The 24,283-nt window shown below is 37.5% G+C and overlaps 5 non-coding genes across 5 annotated transcripts; all 5 read left to right on the top strand.

Moving 5' to 3' along the window:
• The first annotated feature begins 3,279 nt into the window (after window positions 1–3,279).
• TRNAT-AGU (transfer RNA threonine (anticodon AGU)) lies at window positions 3,280–3,353 on the top strand. The gene has a single exon. It is a non-coding gene; the product is annotated as a tRNA-Thr (tRNA).
• Window positions 3,354–4,297: 944 nt separating this feature from the next.
• TRNAT-AGU (transfer RNA threonine (anticodon AGU)) lies at window positions 4,298–4,371 on the top strand. The gene has a single exon. It is a non-coding gene; the product is annotated as a tRNA-Thr (tRNA).
• A 1,962-nt stretch (window positions 4,372–6,333) lies between these two features.
• On the top strand, window positions 6,334–6,407 carry TRNAT-AGU (transfer RNA threonine (anticodon AGU)). Its single transcript has one exon. It is a non-coding gene; the product is annotated as a tRNA-Thr (tRNA).
• A 1,961-nt stretch (window positions 6,408–8,368) lies between these two features.
• Window positions 8,369–8,442, top strand: TRNAT-AGU (transfer RNA threonine (anticodon AGU)). The gene has a single exon. It is a non-coding gene; the product is annotated as a tRNA-Thr (tRNA).
• A 13,284-nt stretch (window positions 8,443–21,726) lies between these two features.
• TRNAT-AGU (transfer RNA threonine (anticodon AGU)) lies at window positions 21,727–21,800 on the top strand. The gene has a single exon. It is a non-coding gene; the product is annotated as a tRNA-Thr (tRNA).
• Window positions 21,801–24,283: the final 2,483 nt, after the last annotated feature.

Here is a 24,283-nt window from a genome sequence, read left to right as displayed (position 1 = left end):
AGATTATTTTCTAATAAACAATGATACTGCCTCCCCACAAGTAGTTTGGGATTCTTTTAAATCCGTTGTACGGGGCGAGACAATCAGCTTCGCAAATTATAAGAGGCAAAAAAACCAAACAGATTTTAAGGATAGGCTAAACAAGGTCAGGCTGGCCGAGTTGGAATTATCTACTGCTTGCAAAAACAACGTTAGCATAGAGGATGCACAAACACGATTAACCATCGAACGTTCAGGTCTTCGCATACATATTGCCGATGAAGTAGCTGCAAAATTTAAACAATATAAAACTGAACGCTACGAATTTAGTGAACGCACGGGGAAAATTTTAGCACAGCGTTTACGTCAAAAATCTTCTTTTGATGAAATACAGTGTGTTAAAGACACAAATGGGATCTCTCACGAAAGTAAGGAAGGAATATTAGAGGCATTTCATGGCTTTTACAAGATGCTGTATAACGATCATAATAATGAAGTTGATAAGACTCTTAATCCCATAAATTATTTACAAAATACTAACCAACTTTCTTTGTGCACAGATGATACCGATTTATTTGCTAGGCCAATAAGCTGGGAAGAGATTGAAAAGGCTATTATGAGTCTTGCAGCCGGTAAAGCCATGGGGCCCGACCAGATCCCCCTTGAATGTTATCGGACATTTAGACATTTGTTGAAGACAGAATTGTTAAAAATCTTTAATGTAGCATTTCAAGACAAGTCTCCTGATTCTTGGTCCACTGCCACTATAGTTGTTTTTGTAAAAAAGAACAAGGATCCAAAGGAACTAGGCTCGTATCGTCCCATTTCCCTTATTACGGCAGACAGTAAGATTTTTTCTAAAATCCTCGCAAATAGACTAAATGATGTTATGGCAGGCTTGGTTTCTCACACTCAACACAGGTTTATTAAACATAGGGACACTACAGATCACATTAAACGTGTTATTGCACTGTTGGATTGGGCTCAAGCAAAGGAATCCCCAGTCGGAGTGATCTTACTCGATGCTGAAAAAGCGTTCGATAGAGTAGACTGGGGGTTCCTTTGGTCTGTATTAGAATGGAAGGGTTTTCCATTACAATTTATTAAAGCTGTACAGTCACTTTATTTTAATGCAAAGGGTGTAATAAGACTAGGCACGGATATCTCCAGACCATTCTCAATCACTAGGGGGACCAGACAAGGTTGCCCCTGTTCTCCACTTTTATTTGCACTTTATTTAGAACCTTATTTGAACAGACTAATCACAGAACCTGGCATCCCACCAGTCCGACTTCATGAGGTAGATCACAAAGTTTTAGCATACGCAGATGATGTGGCCATTGTAACCTCTGATTCTTCTACCGCTTTACCTAAAATAATTGAAGTTGCCAGTGAATTTGGTAAATTCTCTGGATACAAATTAAATATCTCAAAAACCCAAATTGTACATTCTAAAACTGGTACACCCACGGATATTCCATTAAACTCTACTGCTACATACCTCGGTGTAACTATATCATCCAAAATAGATGACATTGTTGGACTAAACCTGGATCCTTTACTCTTATCCATTAATAGAACTCTAGAAAGGATAAATAATTTACATTTATCTTTATTCGGACGGACCAATGTCATTAAGATGTTAATCTTTCCAAAATTTCTTTATTTTTTTCGTACTATTCCCCTATTTTTTTCTATGTCTTTTTTTAATAAAATAGATAGGATGTTGTCCAGATTTCTATGGGGGTATCGTCGCTCAAGAAGATCTTTAAAGTGGTGTACCCTCCCGCAAGGGCGAGCTGGGTTGGGATTTCCGAACTTTAGAATATATTATTGGGCTGTTACTCTTAAAACAATTAAGGTTTTACTATTTCATGACCATGTCAACGAAACCTTTATGGCACCATCTATTTTTGAAATGCTTATGGGTGCTCATGTGCGCCAATCCTTACTGATATTTATGGAGCCGAGCTATTACAAAAAAACAAAATTTAAGGTTTTTCTTTCTGCTTTCTTGGTTTGGAGACAAATGAATAAAGCTTTACGGATAACCTCAAAATATAATTTGTATACACCTATCTGTTGCAATATTTCATTATCAGGGATTTCTCAAGATATCCCCACCCATCGACTTCGTCTGGGACAGATTCATTCAATTGGGCAACTGTATCAAAACGGGGTTTTGATGTCCTTCTCTGAACTCCAAGATACATTTGGTCTTTCTAGAAACGAATTCTTCAAATACTTACAAATTCGTAGCTTTTTGGAAAAAAAAAACCTCTTATACAGCGACGCAATGGAGACTAATGATATCTTGGAGAGTGGTAGGAGGGATAGCCGTATTGGTACAATTTATCAGCTAATGATTAACAGGTTGCATGACGATCTCGATCAACAAGCCCAGAAATGGGAAAGGAAACTGTGTATAGAAGGGATAGATTTGGCAAGGGCATTCGAGATTAGCAACAAAACACTAATTAACAGCTCTCTTAAAAGTCAACATTATATGGCTTTTTTAGATCTTTACTATACACCTGCTAAACTGGTCAAATGGAAAGCTACGAAAGGCATCAATTGTAGCCGTTGTGGAATTTTAGCAGCAGACTCATGTCACATGTTCTTTAGCTGTCCTAAATTAACTGTATATATAAATAAGATAGAAAATTTTTTGACCAATTTGCTCAATGTTAATATCAAATTATGTCCTTCTGTGATTATTTTTGGCGTATATTTTCCATCCGAGAGTTTATCTGCTGATCAAGAACATTTTCTTTTTATTGGAATGTCCATTTACCGTTTTTGTATTACTTCAAGATGGCTAGATGTCGATCCACCATCATTTGAGCAATGGTTGGGAAAGCTGTTAAACGTTTATAGAATGGACAAAGCAGTTTACAAACTGAAAGGTCAGAGAAAGAAGATATTTGCCAGGAAGCTATGGTCTCCTATTGATAATTGGATCTAACTCAATAATGACCACATCTGTAAAGAGATATTTTACTTGCTATATGTTTTAATTTTTTTCTCTTTTGTATTCTTTATCTGCAACTATGTGAATGATTGTCATTGCCTAAATGTTGTCTTCTTCATCCTTGTATTTGTTATGCCTCTGCCATTGAAAATAAAAAAAAATATAAAAAAATCAAATTAAAGAGGTGTTTTTGAATAAGTGAAGAGTCTTCATTCATCTTAAGTTTTTGAGTAGAGAAGTGTGTGAACTTAGAAAAGAATATGAAAGTGAAAAAGCAATATTCTCTTGAACACCATAAAGAAAAGTATTTCAAAATTAAGAATTAAGTGGGTGCTGTGGCTTAGCTGGTTAAAGCGCCTGTCTAGTAAACAGGAGATCCTGAGTTCAACTCTCAGCAGCACCTTGCTTTTCTCATTATTATATAACAAATCATTTTCATTAGGTCTTATTCCGATACAATTAAAATATAAAAGTCTGATTCATCTTACTGTTGAACAGATCATCTTAAACCTTGTAAAAACCCAAGTATTTTCAAGATTATAGAATAAATACTGTTATTTCAAAATGAAAAAATACATATCTGTGAGAAAGACGTAGATGAAATTTATACCTAGATTTGAGCAATATTAATACCTTCATGAAAAAAATTGTAAAGAATTCAAAAAATGAAATTGGGTTTTATAAGAGTACCTGTTTATTAAAACATATTAATACTTGCGTAGTGATTGAGTATGTTTTCATGTTTAAGATAACAATATATATAAAGAAGAATTTATAGCAGGAAACACATTTTCATCATCAAAAATAAATTATTTATGCATTTTTTACTATTAATGTTGGTGCTGTGGCTTAGTGGTTAAAGCGCCTGTCTTGTAAACAGGAAATCCTGAGTTTAAATTTTTTGCAGCACCTAACTGTTTTCTCCATGCTTTCGGAATAATTTTCATCAAACAAGTGTTGAATACAATTTAAGAATAAACATCTGGTTCTATGAACTTTAGAATAAGTTATCTTAAAAATTAAATAAAATGCTTGGTATTGTGAAGATTTTTGTAGGAATGCATTGACTGAAATAGGGAAAAGAAAATGACAAAGAACAAGATAGAGGTGAATGATCACTCTATTGTTGAATTCAACTAATCCATTCTTCAGCAAGGTATATTTTAAAATGATATGAATAGGGTAAACTTCAAATTAGAGAGGTGTTTTTGAATAAGTGAAGAGTCTTCATTCATCTTAAGTGTTTGAGTAGAGAAGTGTGTGAACTTAGAAAAGAATTTGAAAGTGAAAAAGCAATATTCTATTGAACACAATAAAGAAAAGTGTTTCAAAATTAAGAATCAAGTGGGTGCTGTGGCTTAGCTGGTTAAAGCGCCTGTCTAGTAAACAGGAGATCCTGAGTTCAAATCTCAGCAGCGCCTTGCTTTTCTCATTGTTATATAACAAATCATTTTCATTAGGTCTTATTCCGATACAATTAAAATATAAAAGTCTGATTCATCTTACTGTTGAAGAGATCATCTTAAACCTTATAAAAACCCAAGTATTTTCAAGATTATAGAATAAATACTGTTATTTCAAAATGAAAAAATACATATCTGTGAGAAAGACGTAGATGAAATTTATACCTAGATTTGAGCAATATTAATACCTTCATGAAAAAAATTGTAAAGAATTCAAAAAATGAAATTGGGTTTTATAAGAGTACCTGTTTATTAAAACATCTTAATACTTGCGTAGTGATTGAGTATCTTTTCATGTTTAAGATAACAATATATATAAAGAAGAATTTATAGCAGGAAACACATTTTCATCATCAAAAATAAATTATTTATGCATTTTTTACTATTAATGTTGGTCCTGTGGCTTAGTGGTTAAAGCGCCTATCTCGTAAACAGGAAATCCTGAGTTCAAATTTTTGCAGCACCTAACTGTTTTCTCCATCCTTTCGGAATAATTTTCATCAAACAAGTGTTGAATACAATTTAAGAATAAACATCTGGTTCTATGAACTTTAGAATAAGTTATCTTAAAAACTTAAATAAAATGCTTGGTATTGTGAAGATTTTTGTAGGAATGCATTGACTGAAATAGGGAAAAGAAAATGACAAAGAACAAGATAGAGGTGAATGATCACTCTATTGTTGAATTCAACTAATCCATTCTTCAGCAAGGTATATTTTAAAATGATATGAATAGGGTAAACTTCAAATTAGAGAGGTGTTTTTTAATGAGTGAAGAGTCTTCATTCATCTTAAGTGTTTGAGTAGAGAAGTGTGTGAACTTAGAAAAGAATTTGAAAGTGAAAAAGCAATATTCTCTTGAACACCATGAAGAAAAGTGTTTCAAAATTAAGCATCAAGTGGGTCCTTTGGCTTAGCTGGTTAAAGCGCCTGTCTAGTAAACAGGAGATCCTGAGTTCAACTCTCAGCAGCGCCTTGCTTTTCTTATTGTTATATAACAAATCATTTTCATTAGGTCTTATTCCGATACAATTAAAATATAAAAGTCTGATTCATCTTACTGTTGAACAGATCATCTTAAACCTTATAAAAACCCAAGTATATTCAAGAATATAGAATGAATACAGTTATTGCAAAATGAAAAAAGACATATCTATGAGAAAGACTTAGATGAAATTTGTACCTAGATTTGAGCAATATTAATACCTTCATGAAAAAAAATTGTAAAGTATTCAAGAAATGAAACTGGGTTTTATAAGAGTATCTGTTTATTAAAACATATTAATACTTGATCAGTGATTAAGTATCTTTTCGTGTTTTAGATTACAATACATATAAAGAAGAATTTATAGCAGGAAACACATTTTCATCATCAACAATAAATTATTTATGCATTTTTTAATATTAATGTTGGTGCCCTGGCTTAGTGGTTAAAGCGCCTATCTTGTAAACAGGAAATCCTGAGTTCAAATCTCAGCAGTACCTAACTGTTTTCTCCTTGCTTTCCGAATAATTTTCATCAAACAAGTGTTGAATACAATTTAAGAATAAACATCTGGTTCTATGAACTTTAGAATAAGTTATCTTAAAAATTAAATAAAATGCTTGGTATTGTGAAGATTTTTGTAGGAATGCATTGACTTAAATAGGGAAAAGAAAATGACAAAGAACAAGATAGAGGTGAATGATCACTCTATTGTTGAATTCAACTAATCCATGCTTCAGCAAGGTATATTTTAAAATGATATAAATAGGGTAAACTTCAAATTAGAGAGGTGTTTTTGAATAAGTGAAGAGTCTTAGTTCATCTTAAGTGTTTGAGTAGAGAAGTGTGTGAACTTAGAAAAGAATATGAAAGTGAAAAAGCAATATGCTCTTGAACACCATAAAGAAAAGTGTTTCAAAATTAAGAATCAAGTGGGTGCTGTGGCTTAGCTGGTTAAAGCGCCTGTCTAGTAAACAGGAGATCCTGAGTTCAACTCTCAGGAGCTCCTTGCTTTTCTAATTGTTATATAACAAATATTTTTCATTAGGTCTTATTCCGATACAATTAAAATATAAAAGTCTGATTCATCTTACTGTTGAACAGATCATCTTAAACCTTATAAAAACCCAAATATTTTCAAGAATATAGAATGAATACAGTCATTGCAAAATGAAAAAAAGACATATCTATGAGAAAGACGTAGATGAAATTTGTACCTAGATTTGAGCAATATTAATACCTTCATGAAAAAAAATTGTAAAGTATTCAAGAAATGAAACTGGGTTTTATAAGAGTATCTGTTTATTAAAACATATTAATACTTGATCAGTGATTGAGTATCTTTTCGTGTTTTAGATTACAATACATATAAAGAAGAATTTATAGCAGGAAACACATTTTCATCATCAACAATAAATTATGTATGCATTTTTAACTATTAACGTTGGTGCTGTGGCTTAGTGGTTAAAGGGCCTGTCTTGTAAATAGGAAATCCTGAGTTTAAATGTCAGCAGCACCTAACTGTTTTCCCCATGTTTTCGGAATAATTTTCATTAAACAAGTGTTGAATACAATTTAAGAATAAACGTATGGTTCTATGAACTTTAGAATAAGTTATCTTAAAAATGAAATATAATACTTGGTATTGTGAAGATTTTTGTAGGAATGCATTGACTAAAATAGGGGGAAAAAATGACAAAGAACAAGATAAAGGTGAATGATCACTCTATTGTTGAATTCAACTAATCCATTCTTCAGCAAGGTATATTTTAAAATGATATGAATAGGGTAAACTTCAAATTAAAGAGGTGTTTTTGAATAAGTGAAGAGTCTTCATTCATCCTAAGTGTTTGAGTAGAGAAGTGTGTGAACTTAGAAAAGAATATGAAAGTGAAAAAGCAATATTCTCTTGAACACCATAAAGAAAAGTGTTTCAAAATTAAGAATCAAGTGGGTGCTGTGGCTTAGCTGGTTAACGCGCCTGTCTAGTAAACAGGAGATCCTGAGTTCAACTCTCAGCAGCGCCTTGCTTTTCTCATTATTATATAACAAATCATTTTCATTAGGTCTTATTCCGAAACAATTAAAATATAAAAGTCTGATTCATCTTACTGTTGAACAGATCATCTTAAACCTTATAAAAACCCAAGTGTTTTCAAGATTATAGAATAAATACTGTTATTGCAAAATGAAAAAATACATATCTGTGAGAAAGACGTAGATGAAATTTATACCTAGATTTGAGCAATATTAATACCTTCATGAAAAAAATTGTAAAGAATTCAAAAAATGAAATTGGGTTTTATAAGAGTACCTGTTTATTAAAACATATTAATACTTGCGTAGTGATTGAGTATCTTTTCATGTTTAAGATAACAATATATATAAAGAAGAATTTATAGCAGGAAACACATTTTCATCATCAAAAATAAATTATTAATGCATTTTTTACTATTAATGTTGGTGCTGTGGCTTAGTGGTTAAAGCGCCTGTCTCGTAAACAGGATATCCTGAGTTCAAATTTCTGCAGCCCCTAACTGTTTTCTCCATGCTTTTGGAATAATTTTCATCAAACAAGTGTTGAATACAATTTAAGAATAAACATCTGGTTCTATGAACTTTAGAATAAGTTATCTTAAAAATTAAATAAAATGCTTGGTATTGTGAAGATTTTTGTAGGAATGCATTGACTGAAATAGGGAAAAGAAAATGACAAAGAACAAGATAGAGGTGAATGATCACTCTATTGTTGAATTCAACTAATCCATGCTTCAGCAAGGTATATTTTAAAATGATATGAATAGGGTAAACTTCAAATTAAAGAGGTGTTTTTGAATAAGTGAAGAACCTTCATTCATCTTAAGTGTTTGAGTAGATAAGTGTGTGAACTTAGAAAAGAATATGAAAGTGAAAAAGCAATATTCTCTTGAACACCATAAAGAAAAGTGTTTCAAAATTAAGATTCAAGTGGGTGCTGTAGCTTAGCTGGTTAAAGCGCCTGTCTAGTAAACAGGAGATCCTGAGTTCAACTCTCAGGAGCTCCTTGCTTTTCTAATTGTTATATAACAAATCATTTTCATTAGGTCTTATTCCGATACAATTAAAATATAAAAGTCTGATTCATCTTACTGTTGAACTGATCATCTTAAACCTTATAAAAACCCAAATATTTTCAAGAATATAGAATGAATACAGTTATTGCAAAATGAAAAAAAGACATATCTATGAGAAAGACGTAGATGAAATTTGTACCTAGATTTGAGCAATATTAATACCTTCATGAAAAAAAGTTGTAAAGTATTCAAGAAATGAAACTGGGTTTTATAAGAGTATCTGTTTATTAAAACATATTAATACTTGATCAGTGATTGAGTATCTTTTCGTGTTTTAGATTACAATACATATAAAGAAGAATTTATAGCAGGAAACACATTTTCATCATCAACAATAAATTATTTAAGCATTTTTTAATAATAATGTTGGTGCCCTGGCTTAGTGGTTAAAGAGCCTGTCTTGTAAACAGGAAATCCTGAGTTAAAATCTCAGCAGTACCTAACTGTTTTCTCCATGCTTTCCGAATTATTTTCATCAAACAAGTGTTGAATACAATTTAAGAATAAACATCTGGTTCTATGAACTTAAGAATAAGTTATTTTAAAAATTAAATAAAATGCTTGGTATTGTGAAGATTTTTGAAGGAATGCATTGACTGAAATAGGGAAAAGAAAATGACAAAGAACAAGATAGAGGTGAATGATCACTCTATTGTTGAATTCAACTAATCCATTCTTCAGCAAGGTATATTTTAAAATGATATGAATAGGGTAAACTTCAAATTAGAGAGGTGTTTTTGAATAAGTGAAGAGTCTTCATTCATCTTAAGTGTTTGAGTAGAGAAGTGTGTGAACTTAGAAAAGAATATGAAAGTGAAAAAGCAATATTCTCTTGAACACCATAAAGAAAAGTGTTTCAAAATTAAGAATCAAGTGGGTGCTGTGGCTTAGCTGGTTAAAGCGCCTGTCTAGTAAACAGGAGATACTGAGTTCAACTCTCAGCAGTGCCTTGCTTTTCTCATTATTATATAACAAATCATTTTCATTAGGTCTTATGTGGTAAATTTAAATTACCTATGCGGAATTTATGCGGTAAAATATAATAAGAATAACTCAGTCAAAAATAAGAGTCAGAATCCGTGGTATTTGAGGTTTTAAAAGGGGTTTTATTCCTTAAAAAGGAATTGGTTTAAACCAGGCAATCATGTTCCATCACCACGAAGGTTCAGGAAGGGATAGACAATACTTTATTGACAGGTTATCATATATATAGTCAATGCATTACAGTAAAACTTATGCAGGAGGCGTAACAGCTGAGAGAAACGAGATAATGACACATGTACGTAACAGAAGGCGTGCATGAAAGCGTGCATGAAGGCGTGTTCTAGACAACGTCACATAAAACGTATTACAAGTGGGTGGATCCATAAGTGAATCCTGCAGTGTCAGCAGAAAATATGTGACAGAGATGCGCGCGCAGCAGCATGACGTGTGATTGACGTGGAACTGGAGGGTGAAGGGGACTTGACATTTAGCCCTACATGAGGAGACAGAAGTCTGGGGTGTCAGATCAACCTAATCCCAAATCATATCTAATATCTTGTGTTTAAGGAACTGTATTATCTGAAAGGAAAGGTCTCTCGGGCAGAGGCTATTCTATACTGAATGCTAGTGCGTGCATATGCGACTACGTGTCTACATGAGATGGGAGGGCCATGGGCCTACCATGGTAATGGAAGCTATGAATTTACTTGCATGGAGACAGTGAGGCCGGGCCCTTTGCTCTGCAGCTGGGAAGGATGTTTTCGTAAACTACTAGACAGGAATGTATTTTCGAGGAGCGGAGCAGATAACTTGAAGGTTGAATACAGTCTTGGCAGGCAAGGCAGGCCGAGCCTGGCACAGCTCGCCGCGCAGGGAGTAAGTCAAGGGTCAGGGAGCAGCAGGCTGCGGCTTTCAGAGGCAGAAGGCAGAAAGAGGCTCGATGGCAGAAATCAGGGCCTAACTTGCCAGAGCTAGAAATCATGAAAGTGCACCACATAAAGACGTTGGCAAGGTACACTTAGGAACGGAATATCTGACCCATTCATGGTGGATCTGAAAGAGGACATGTTAACGTTGGACGCAAATGTATTTGCGTCTTCATAGCTGAAAGAGGAGGGAACATACATGTACTTAAAGCACGTACATGGAGCCGGTGGGGTCTACGATAGGGGACACAATTGACCATAAAAATTAATATTACCTCATTCCCTCCTTGTCCCCTACGGACCCTTCATGATATATCAATCCTCATTAATCTATCAATCTGTTCATGTAACATCATTTGCTCTTCTTTCTTCCGACGAGATTTTGAATGTGGACTTGAATGAGGAATACATGATGTGGCGCACAAGCCGCAAATCGCTGGCCCACATTGTAGACATAGACAACAACTGAACACGATGAGAAGGGCTATTCCGAGGAAGGATAGGACCTTCCATCCCCAGGCTGATAGTACACTCCAGAACCAACCGGACCAAGTCCAGGTGCCTGGATTCTGGTGTATCTGACTTGCAATCTTGTGAAGACGAGTTATGGCTCTATATACTGATGGCGCGTTTTCTGGAATGAAAACACAGCAGCTCGACCCGATGACCTTACAGGCTCCGCCCCTATCGGCCAGGATGACATCAAGGACGAGACGATTTTGAAGAACAACAATCCGCATAGCAGACTGCTCCTCTGTTAAGTTACCTAGAGCGGAGGTAGTTTCATTCACTACTGCTTCGAGGGTTCTGGTTAATTTTCGTATCAGTTTACTGTTAAAGACAGCACCTAAGTAGGGGAAGAAACCTTTATTGAAGTCTGTATATTGTTCCCATGCCGTTTCAGTATAGTCGACAATCGGGAGATCTCTCTGTGGTCTATTGTGTACTAGATGGGTGTTTCTATGATAATCAGGAGGGGCTAGGAAAACAGGTGGCAGAAGAAATGCAATGTAACAGGTGCCATCCCAATCTAGAGGTAAGCGTATATATGCAGTATGACCACAAACGAAGTAGGAATGACGTGAAGCTTTAAATGTAGACTTGCCTTTATCACTGAATTCGATCACAGTAGTACATTTACTATGACCCAGGTGTACTGAACCATTCTTTTTGACACATAATTCACCTTTGACTGGTAATACGGACATAGCGGGCAAGACTGGTTCGGTTTCGGACTCAACATTCAGAATCATGAGGTTAAGTGTAAAGTTACCTAAACCATATACTTCATTTTCTAGATCAGTTCCTGTTCTTTTTGGTAGACCCTCCTTGTCAGGAAAACATACTTTATGCAGAACTATGTTCAGGTTACCCCATACCCAGTTGCCCTGGTAAACTACGGAATCGGAATCTAGAGAGTTTATTAAACTAAACCATGCCCCACAGGAACCATTGTGTGTAAACGGGTACGGGAAGAGGGGCAGAACTCCCTTGTATTTCTGATAGGGAGGGAGTCGACCACATATCCAACAATTTGTAGCATTGCTGGTCTGATGGGAATGATGTAACATACTGATGAATGTGTTGTTGTGCAGCGCAAGTCGGTAAGACAGTTCATGCGGGGGTAGTTCACTGAAAGAATGCTCAGCAGTGACATTGAAGGGAGCATGTGCACGCTTGAAAATAGGGTAGTAGATGTGTAACAATATACTCGCAGCAATAATCAGAAGACTTAGAAAAAACATAATCAATAGTGTCACAATGCAGTGGCTGCGAAGAGATTTACAATATTCACTTTTCTTGAGCTGTTTCTGTCTATCTCTCTCTCTATTGGGGTCTAGGGGATACATGTCAGAAAACTCGTTCAACCGATTCACCTAGGGGAGGACTTAAACAATTAAACTGTCTGACTTGCTAGACCTCAATTTCGGTCTGTAATTCTGGGAAGAAGTGTTCTCGACCAGGGGGAGTTTTGAGTCAGTCTGTGGAGGAGGGCCGGGCGGCTGAGAGTTCAGATCTGGAAGCAGTCCATGAAATTTTTTTATATGACTTGAGTGAAGCCAGCCCTTGCGGCCCTCGACTTTCACTGCTGTCCTTGTGGTCAGAAGAACCAATTTCGGCGTCTGCCAACGGGGCTCCAGCGGATTTCTTCGGTCGAAGTTCCTTACGAACACATAATCCCCAGGAACCACTTCATGGGGCTTCACCTCGGTGTTGTCAGGAAAGGCTGCAGCTACCTGTGAACGACAAGATTGTAGTGCAGACATCAAGGAGGCAAGGTAATCGGTCACCATAATACAGTCAACATCAGTGATTTTTCTAGGCAAAGGCGTCCCCCACATATTCGGTGGCCTACCAAAGACCACCTCATACGGGGATAGCCCTGTTCTGGAATGTGCGACCATTCTTATATAAAAGAGTGCAACTGGCAAAGCTACTATCCAGTCGACTCCCTTCTCTCTACAGATCTTGGCAAGGCGAATTTTCAGAGTCTGATTATGGCGTTCCACGAGGCCTGCTGCCTCGGGATGTCGGACGCAATGGAACTTCCATTGGTAGCCGAGCAGGAGAGATACTTGCTTCATTAACTCGGACGAGAATGGCTGACCGTTATCGGAGTATACGACGCGGGGCAAACCATATCTGGGGAAGAATTCACGAACCAGCTGCTTGGCAGTGGTCGGAGCAGTGTAATCTGGGACGGGATATGCTCCTGTCCAACGGGAAAGTGCACATACAACTACGAGGACATATTTGAATCCTCGACAACGTTCCATCTGAATATAATCCATCTGGAGGACTTCAAAAGGGTGATCGGGAGGATGGAATCCACCTTGCTCTACGGGAATGCTTTTACCTGGGTTGAACTGACAACAAATCATGCAAGTACGCACTTTCTGTTTGGCTGCTGCTCGTAAATGTTTATTGAACCAGATGTTTTGAATACTGTCTAACATGGCTTTTTCCCCTAAATGTGCAGGACTATGTACTGTATTAATGATTATTTGGACCATAGAGTCAGGGAGAAACCATGTAGATTTTCCCTTCGTCATCCATCCCTGATCTGTCTGGATCCCTCCTAGTTCAGTCCATTTCTTGATTTCATCTGGTGTAGCATGTGTCTGTATGTCAATTACATCTAGGGTGGGATCCCTAACTGTCATGCAATGTGTCGGTATCTGGACTATTGTCTTTGTCAAGTCAGTTGCGTGAGTCTGAGCTGTATGCTTGGCTGTTCGGTCCGCCAGGTCGTTACCCTGGGAAATGATATCAGTGACTTTTGTATGTGCCTTACACTTCATGATGGATATAGCTATAGGCAGATGTATTGCATCTAACAGAGTTTGAATAAGGGGGCCGTGCTGAATTTTGGCCCTGTGAGAAGTCAAATGACCTCTCTCTCGCCACAGGACACCGAAGTCGTGTACGACTCCGAATGCATAACGTGAATCTGTGTATATGTTAACTCTCTTGTTTTTAGCTTGAATACAGGCTTGAGTCAGAGCGATGAGCTCTGCTGCTTGAGCTGACAGGGTATCAATACAACTTGTTTCTATGACTTCAGTTTCTGTCGTGACTGCATAAGCGGCCACTAATTCTCCTGTACTTGTTCTCATACATGAACCATCCACGTAAAGTGTCAGGTCTGGATCTGGTAATGGAGTGTCTGTCAAGTCTTGTCTGGGTTTCGTCGTAATAGTAATGACTTCGATACAATCATGTGCCAATGGATCTGTCCCATTTAATGGCAAAAGTGTAGCAGGGTTTAATGTGTTGCAACGTCTGATTTCTATGTGTGGCTGAAACAATGTCAATTCATAACCTGTCAGTCGTGCTATTGTCAAGTGCTGGGTCTGTGTTCTGTTTAAGAGAACTTCCACGGAGTGTGGAACTTTTACTGTCAATTGGTGTCCTAACACTATGGAATCACTTTGTCTGATTGCTAGAGCTGTTGCTGCTACTGATTTCAAGCACGCAGGCAGAGCCTGGGCTACTGGGTCTAATGTGCTAGAAAAATAAGCACACGGTTTGTGTGATCCTGCTTGTTCTTGCGTCAGCACTGACAATGCAGTACCTTCGCGTTCTGTGACAAAAAGTGTAAAAGGCTTGCTGTAATATGGTGTCGCTAAAACTGGTGCTTGACATAAGGCTTTCTTTAAGTCGTCAAAAGCTTGCGTATGTTCCTGAGTCCAAGGGAGGGCAGTCGAAGACGCTGCCTCTTGGGTTGTCAACTGTATGAGTGGCTTTGCTAGAAATGCGTACTGGAGAATCCATTGTCTGCAGTAAGAAGTGAGGCCTATGAAGGCCCGTACCTCCTTTTGCGTTTTCGGTGGTGACATGTTTACAATTAACTGAATGCGGTCAGGTGTGAGCTGTCTCCCCCCTTTGGACAGCAAGTGGCCTAGGTAAACAACTTGCTGAACACAGAATTGCAGCTTCGAAGGGGATACCTTGTGTCCCTTGTCAGCCAGGAAATGCAAAACCGTCAGTGATGCTTGTTCACATTCAGGTTCGCTCCGGGCGGTGATCAACAGATCATCGACGTACTGTAACAGGGCAGTGTTATCAGGCATATGTATACTGTCTAGCTGTCTTTTCAGTGCTTGGCTATAGATGCTGGGGCTTTCTGTGAATCCTTGAGGTGCGCGTGCAAATTTGAAGCTTCGTCCATTTAAACAGAATCCGAAAAGGTATTGGCTTTCCGGGTCAATGGGGACACTAAAGAAGGCGTTCTTCAGGTCAATTACAGTAAAGAACGTTGCTTCAGAATCAATGGCAGTCAATAGAGACGAGATATCTGGAACCATGGGGTATTGTGGTACAATGCATTTATTTAATCCGCGCACATCGATGACTAATCGATAAACAGGAGGTGCATTTGGATCAGTGCGTTTAAGAATTGGAATGATGGGGGAGTTACATACATTGGAGTCGGTTTCTACAACCACTCCTTGTGCAATGAGCTCGTCAATGATTTTCAGTAAAGCCGCTACAGCATCTGGAGGTAACTTGTATTGTCGAATTCGTGGCAAGACCACTCCTGGTCTGAGTGTGACTCGATATGGTGTAATGTGCATACAACCTACATCAGTGGGGCCTTGTGCCCACAAATGTGCAGGAACATTCTGTAATCTGGGATCAATATCTCTCAACACATAGTGACCTTTAAAGTCACGGAGAAACAGTCTTACTCCTTCCGGAGAACAGCAGATAACAGCTCCTAGAGCTTTCAATGTCTTTATACCTAACAAGTTTTCTGGACATGATTTCGTTAGTAATAAATCTGTAGTACGTGTCAATGGACCAACTGCAAGGGGAAGTGGTTGCGATACTTCATTAATAATAGGCTTTCCTGAAAATCCAAGGGAAACATTCTGTGAGCCTGAGAGGGGTGCCCCTGGAACCTCATCGTGACTGATAGTTGTCCTGCTTGCCCCTGTATCAATTAAAAACTTTCTGTCTTTCCCTAATACTTGACTATGTACATAAGGACCTTCTTGATCTACAGGAACCTCAATAAGAGGCAAGCCAACTTCCCTCTCTAGGCTGTTTCATGTGTATCGCTGATAGTCGGGATAATCATTTTGTGCATATTGGTACATTTGCTGTGTCGTGTTTTGTGTTGCGGCAATAGGTTGTGGCTGTGGAACTGCTACGGTCTGTTGTGTCTGTTGAGATGCTTGCATAGGCTGGATATTCTGTGGTACTTGTTGTTGGACCTGGTCCTGTCTAGGAGGACGAGGTCTCTCTTTAGTTTTACCTGTAGAGATATTGTGTTTCAAAACTGCGCAATCGTTTATATAATGACCTGGCTGTTTACAATAGTTGCATATCCCTTTAACAGGAGCTGTTGAATTATGTGACTGTGTCTGACCCTTTTTCTGACCGTCAGCTGGAACTGACTGAGCAACTAACATTTTCATTTTTGTGTCTTTCATACGTCTTTGCTCGTGTTCTTGTTCCTCTCTAATTCTGTTCTGGTGGTACTGTAACATTTGTAACATTTGTGAAGGCGTATTAGCTTGCCATGTGCTCTCGACTTTCAGAACACGATTCTTAACTTGGGGCAGAGAATTTTCGACTAACTTGGATACAAAAAGATGTGGATGTGACTCGCTACTTGGTTTCAAGCCACTATTAATAACAAAACATTTCTCAAAACGGGAATAAAAATCACTAGTGTCTTCATCGTGTTTCTGTTTGCAGGCTGAGATTGCATCCCAGTCTTCCTTTTTCGTTGCTAACAGACGTGGCAATACTTGTACTAACAATCCTGGTAATGCTTTAGTTTTGTCCCCGAGCCCTAGGCCTGGGGTTCTAGTATTTTCTTCATCCTCTAATGCAGCCCAATCAATCTTTGCTTCCCCCACCTCCCATTCTTTTTCCTTGAGTTTCTCATAAATACCGGCAGGCAATAATACCTTTAATATTTTCATGATGTCGGGATAGGTGTAATCACCCATGAGTAACATGGTAATATGAATTTTTATTTCACGGTGAAAACCTGCTGGATCCTTGTCGTGGCAGGGCACTAATTTCTTCATTTCTAATAGCTCCATCTTTGTTATGGGCGTGTACACAAACACGCGTCTAAAGGTATTATCATCATTCTTGACTGGATGTACTTCTCGCAAGGGATTCTGTCTGTCTATGTAATACATTTTTCTGTCTACGGGTGGAGCTGGATCAAACTGCGGACACAGGAAGGCACTATATCTGTGCCGATGTTCTAGAATTATTTTAATTAAGTCGGTACCTAGACCTCTCCATCTATTCAGGAGTAACTCTATTAATATATCAGGTAGGGGACCTGGATCAGAATGTTGGCTTTTATACAATATAAGGAGATGCTGAATCATGTATATTCCGGCTAATTTCTGTTCATCAGGAGAAAGATTCAAAAATGTTTGTGCTAATGCGTCATCATTATATTTATCAGAACTGTCAGCCCATTGTACTGCTGACCTGGCTAATTCTTGTTCATCCATAGAATTGAGTACATGGTACCCCATTCGTTCTTGAAGTATTTTATCGGTAGCCTGAAATAAGTGTTCAGGCATCTTCGGGATTGACATGGCAGCTTGAAAAAGTCTCTTACTTTCTGGGCGTACCGGACGCATTGAATTATTAAACGGCCTTCCCTTACCTACATAGGCTATCATTTCTCTAGCTGGTAACTGTAATTGTCCTGTTGTCGTTTCTGTTGTTTCCTCCTCCTCCAAGGATTCAGTCTTATCTGCTTCTAGCTCTCTTTCGGGCCGTGGTCTTTCATGTATTTGTTCTACTGCTTTTCGGATCCTTCGGCACATATTTTCTATACTATTCTGTTTATCATGTTTTCCGTCCGCTATATTCTGTCCCCATTTATTAAGTGCTTTCATTTCTTCCTGGTCTACACCAGGCCTGTCTTGGTTTCTTATCAAGCAGTTTATGAAAAAACGTAATATCATTTTCTGAGTGTCAACTTTCTGGTATGCTATGGCATCGCCAATACTTTCAGGACCTTCCCCCGTCTGAACAAAATGATATATTTTGTCTAAATGATCAATCATTCCTGGTAATATCATTAAATAGTTTGCAACTCGTCGTAGACGTACTGATGATAGCATCATTCTGTCATCTTTACCGGGTACTGGATCATATCTACAGTCTGTATGAGGCTCATTAAGTATGTCGTAACCCGCTGTTTGGGGTGTACGTTGGTGTGCTAAATCCCTATAAGTCAATCGATGTGCTGGTGGTGGCGTTTGAAAACCTGTTGCACCTCCTGAGGTGCCAGGTCCAAAAGGATTTGTTGGGTGTAGAGTAGGGAGAATAGGTGCAGGAAGGAGCGGAGGAAGAAGCGGAAGAGGTGGAACGGGAGGAGGAGTATGTCGTTGCGGAGGTGACGGTAGATTATCTCGGGGTGGAGTGCCATCAACAGGTGGTGTGCGTGGCGGTGGAGCATTAACATATTCGGGGGCTACATCGTCTAAATAGGAAGAAAGGAAAATGTCCTTTGCGGTCTTGTGGTGTAATTTAGTCGGGAGTAATGGAGGTGGCAGGTCTTTTGGTACTTCCGGGGTGGCCTTAGGTAAACCATCGGCCAGGAGAGGATACATACCATTCATAAGAGTGTTTCGTTGTCTGTCTACTTGTTCGGCTTTTACTCGTATACCTTCCTCAACTAATACGTTTTCCCGGGCTTTTTCTGAATCCTCTCTACTTTTCTCTTCTTTTCGAAGTGCTTTTTCTGTACGTCTATGCGATTCTTTACGCCATAATTCAATGGCATCTTTCTGTGACTGTCTGGCTTTCTTTTTCCATAAGGCTTCTTCTACTCTCATGATGCAATCGGCATCCCATGTCCCAGCAGCGGGCCATCTCTGATTCTCTGCTAGATCTTTGGTGTAGTCCACCCACAAATCGAGAAATAATACGGCATCTAGGCCATGCTTAGGGTACATAAAATACCCTGGAGTGTCCCTAGGTGGAATGGGAACAGCCTCCTCTAGTACCCCTTTTCTGGTTTTTATCTGTCTTAGTTTAGAGAATAACGACATCTTGAACCTTACTACTCGATACTTACTTGGATTTGAACACAATTAATACAATAACCACGATAATGCAGATCGAACAATCATTCATACCACAACATTAAAACACATTTAAAACATTTAAGAACGAACAATATTAATTAGAATAAAACTAACTACCTTCATACTCGATATACTGCTAAACAGTACAGATACACCGCTAAAACAGTGCAGACCGGATATACTGCTAAACAGTACAGATACACCGCTAAAAACAGTGCAGACCGGGTCTGTGTACCCAAACCCGTCTTGACCGGCACAAATTAATGCGCTCGTCTAGATGCGCCCCCAGCAACGGTACTCACCGGGAAGCACGGAACAGAAGGCCTCGGAAACTCGACACTGGACTGGACTGGACTCGACTCGATTGGACTGGACTCGTGACGTAGGTACTTCGGAACTTCGGAACCTGGTGGGCCTCTGAATACCTCGGACTTTGTTCTCTCAGCTAGGCTCTGGTCGGGATCCTCCGCACTCCTCACCGCCTCGTCTGGGTGTCGATTGCAGCCTCAGTCACCTCCGTTGGCCTGAGGGAGATACAGGAAATCCTGCGGGTACGCGTAGTTGTTCGTCCGGCTGTGGCAGGGCACCGGGCCTGCAACGCAGCTCCGGCGCGTGGGGTGGGGGAGGGGTCCCTATTCGGGCGCCAATTATGTGGTAAATTTAAATTACCTATGCGGAATTTATGCGGTAAAATATAATAAGAATAACTCAGTCAAAAATAAGAGTCAGAATCTGTGGTATTTGAGGTTTTAAAAGGAATTGGTTTAAACCAGGCAATCATGTTCCATCACCATGAAGGTTCAGGAAGGGATAGACAATACTTTATTGACAGGTTATCATATATATAGTCAATGCATTACAGTAAAACTTATGCAGGAGGCGTAACAGCTGAGAGAAACGAGATAATGACACATGTACGTAACAGAAGGCGTGCATGAAAGCGTGCATGAAGGCGTGTTCTAGACAACGTCACATAAAACGTATTACAAGTGGGTGGATCCATAAGTGAATCCTGCAGTGTCAGCAGAAAATATGTGACAGAGATGCGCGCGCAGCAGCATGACGTGTGATTGACGTGGAACTGGAGGGTGAAGGGGACTTGACATTTAGCCCTACATGAGGAGACAGAAGTCTGGGGTGTCAGATCAACCTAATCCCAAATCATATCTAATATCTTGTGTTTAAGGAACTGTATTATCTGAAAGGAAAGGTCTCTCGGGCAGAGGCTATTCTATACTGACTGCTAGTGCGTGCATATGCGACTACGTGTCTACATGAGATGGGAGGGCCATGGGCCTACCATGGTAACGGAAGCTATGAATTTACTTGCATGGAGACAGTGAGGCCGGGCCCTTTGCTCTGCAGCTGGGAAGGATGTTTTCGTAAACTACTAGACAGGAATGTATTTTCGAGGAGCGGAGCAGATAACTTGAGGGTTGAATACAGTCTTGGCAGGCAAGGCAGGCCGAGCCTGGCACAGCTCGCCGCGCAGGGAGTAAGTCAAGGGTCAGGGAGCAGCAGGCTGCGGCTTTCAGAGGCAGAAGGCAGAAAGAGGCTCGATGGCAGAAATCAGGGCCTAACTTGCCAGAGCAAGAAATCATGAAAGTGCACCACATAAAGACGTTGGCAAGGTACACTTAGGAACGGAATATCTGACCCATTCATGGTGGATCTGAAAGAGGACATGTTAACGTTGGACGCAAATGTATTTGCGTCTTCATAGCTGAAAGAGGAGGGAACATACATGTACTTAAAGCACGTACATGGAGCCGGTGGGGTCTACGATAGGGGACACAATTGACCATAAAAATTCATATTACCTCATTTATTCCAATACAATTAAAATATAAAAGTCTGATTCATCTTACTGTTGAACAGATCATCTTAAACCTTATAAAAACCCAAGTATTTTCAAGATTATAGAATAAATACTGTTATTGCAAAATGAAAAAATACATATCTGTGAGAAAGACGTAGATGAAATTTATACCTAGATTTGAGCAATATTAATACCTTCATGAAAAAAATTGTAAAGAATTCAAAAAATGAAATTGAGTTTTATAAGAGTACCTGTTTATTAAAACATATTAATACTTGCGTAGTGATTGAGTATGTTTTCATGTTTAAGACAACAATATATATAAAGAAGAATTTATAGCAGGAAACACATTTTCATCATCAAAAATAAATTATTTATGCATTTTTTACTATTAATGTTGGTGCTGTGGCTTAGTGGTTAAAGCGCCTGTCTCGTAAACAGGAAATCCTGAGTTCAAATTTCTGCAGCACCTAACTGTTTTCTCCATGCTTTCGGAATAATTTTCATCAAACAAGTGTTGAATACAATTTAAGAATAAACATCTGGTTCTATGAACTTTAGAATAAGTTATCTTAAAAATTAAATAAAATGCTTGGTATTGTGAAGATTTTTGTAGGAATGCATTGACTGAAATAGGGAAAAGAAAATGACAAAGAACAAGATAGAGGTGAATGATCACTCTATTGTTGAATTCAACTAATCCATTCTTCAGCAAGGTATATTTTAAAATGATATGAATAGGGTAAACTTCAAATTAGAGAAGTGTTTTTGAATAAGTGAAGAGTCTTCATTCATCTTAAGAGTTTGAGTAGAGAAGTGTGTGAACTTAGAAAAGAATTTGAAAGTGAAAAAGCAATATTCTCTTGAACACCATAAAGAAAAGTGTTTCAAAATTAAGAATCAAGTGGGTGCTGTGGCTTAGCTGGTTAAAGCGCCTGTCTAGTAAACAGGAGATCCCGAGTTCAAATCTCAGCAGCACCTTGCTTTTCTCATTGTTATATAACAAATCATTTTCATTAGGTCTTATTACGATACAATTAAAATATAAAAGTCTGATTCATCTTACGGTTGAACAGATCATCTTAAACCTTATAAAAACCCAAGTATTTTCAAGATTATGGAATGAATACTGTTATTGCAAAATGAAAAAAATACATATCTATGAGAAAGACGTAGATGAAATTTCTACCTAGATTTGAGCAATATTAATACCTTCATGAAAACAAATTGTAAAGAATTCAAGAAATGAAATTGGGTTTTATAAGAGTACCTGTTTAATAAAACATATTAATCCTTGTGTAGTGATTGAGTATCTTTTCGTGTTTAAGATTACAATATATATAAAGAAGAATTTATAGTAGAAAACACATTTTCATCATCAACAATAAATTATTTATGCATTTTTTACTATTAACGTTGGTGCTGTGGCTTAGTGGTTAGAGCGCCAGTTTCGTAAACAGAAAATCCTGAGTTCAAATCTCAGCAGCACCTAACTGTTTTCTCCATGCTTTCCGCATAATTTTCATAAACAAGTGTTGAATTCAATTTAAGAATAAACATCTGGTTCTATGAACTTAAGAATAAGTTATCTTAAAAATTAAATAAAATGCTTGGTATTGTGAAGATTTGTGTAGGAATGCATTGCCTTAAATAGGGAAAGGAAAATGACAAAGAACAAGATAGAGGTGAATGATCACTCTATTGTTGAATTCAACTAATCCATGCTTCAGCAAGGTATATTTTAAAATGATATGAATAGGGTAAACTTCAAATTAGAGAGGTGTTTTTGAATAAGTGAAGAGTCTTCATTCATCTTAAGTGTTTGAGTAGAGAAGTGTGTGAACTTAGAAAAGAATATGGAAGTGAAAAAGCAATATGCTCTTGAACACCATAAAGAAAAGTGTTTCAAAATTAAGAATCAAGTGGGTGCTGTGGCTTAGCTGGTTACAGCGCCTGTCTAGTAAACAGGAGATCCTGAGTTCAACTCTCAGGAGCTCCTTGCTTTTCTAATTGTTATATAACAAATCATTTTCATTAGGTCTTATTCCGATACAATTAAAATATAAAAGTCTGATTCATCTTACTGTTGAACAGATCATCTTAAACCTTATAAAAACCCAAGTAGTTTTCAAGAATATAGAATGAATACAGTTATTGCAAAATGAAAAAAATACATTTCTATGAGAAAGACGTAGATGAAATTTGTACCTAGATTTGAGCAATATTAATACCTTCATGAAAAAAAATTGTAAAGAATTCAAGAAATGAAATTGGGTTTTATAAGAGTATCTGTTTATTAAAACATATTAATACTTGCCCAGTGAATGAGTATCTTTTCGTATTTTAGATTGCAATACATATAAAGAAGAAATTATAGCAGGAAACACATTTTCATCATCAACAACAAATTATGTATGCATTTTTAACTATTAACGTTGGTGCTGTGGCTTAGTGGTTAGAGCGCCAGTTTCGTAAACAGAAAATCCTGAGTTCAAATCTCAGCAGCACCTAACTGTTTTCTCCATGCTTTCCGCATAATTTTCATAAACAAGTGTTGAATTCAATTTAAGAATAAACATCTGGTTCTACGAACTTAAGAATAAGTTATCTTAAAAATTAAATAAAATGCTTGGTATTGTGAAGATTTGTGTAGGAATGCATTGCCTTAAATAGGGAAAGGAAAATGACAAAGAACAAGATAGAGGTGAATGATCACTCTATTGTTGAATTCAACTAATCCATGCTTCAGCAAGGTATATTTTAAAATGATATGAATAGGGTAAACTTCAAATTAGAGAGGTGTTTTTGAATAAGTGAAGAGTCTTCATTCATCTTAAGTGTTTGAGTAGAGAAGTGTGTGAACTTAGAAAAGAATATGGAAGTGAAAAAGCAATATGCTCTTGAACACCATAAAGAAAAGTGTTTCAAAATTAAGAATCAAGTGGGTGCTGTGGCTTAGCTGGTTACAGCGCCTGTCTAGTAAACAGGAGATCCTGAGTTCAACTCTCAGGAGCTCCTTGCTTTTCTAATTGTTATATAACAAATCATTTTCATTAGGTCTTATTCCGATACAATTAAAATATAAAAGTCTGATTCATCTTACTGTTGAACAGATCATCTTAAACCTTATAAAAACCCAAGTAGTTTTCAAGAATATAGAATGAATACAGTTATTGCAAAATGAAAAAAATACATTTCTATGAGAAAGACGTAGATGAAATTTGTACCTAGATTTGAGCAATATTAATACCTTCATGAAAAAAAATTGTAAAGAATTCAAGAAATGAAATTGGGTTTTATAAGAGTATCTGTTTATTAAAACATATTAATACTTGCCCAGTGAATGAGTATCTTTTCGTATTTTAGATTGCAATACATATAAAGAAGAAATTATAGCAGGAAACACATTTTCATCATCAACAACAAATTATGTATGCATTTTTAACTATTAACGTTGGTGCTGT

Source organism: Lissotriton vulgaris, chromosome 12, assembly GCF_964263255.1.
Source record: "Lissotriton vulgaris chromosome 12, aLisVul1.2, whole genome shotgun sequence".
Taxonomy (NCBI): domain Eukaryota; kingdom Metazoa; phylum Chordata; class Amphibia; order Caudata; family Salamandridae; genus Lissotriton; species Lissotriton vulgaris.
This window is presented reverse-complemented; position numbering and strand designations above follow the sequence as displayed.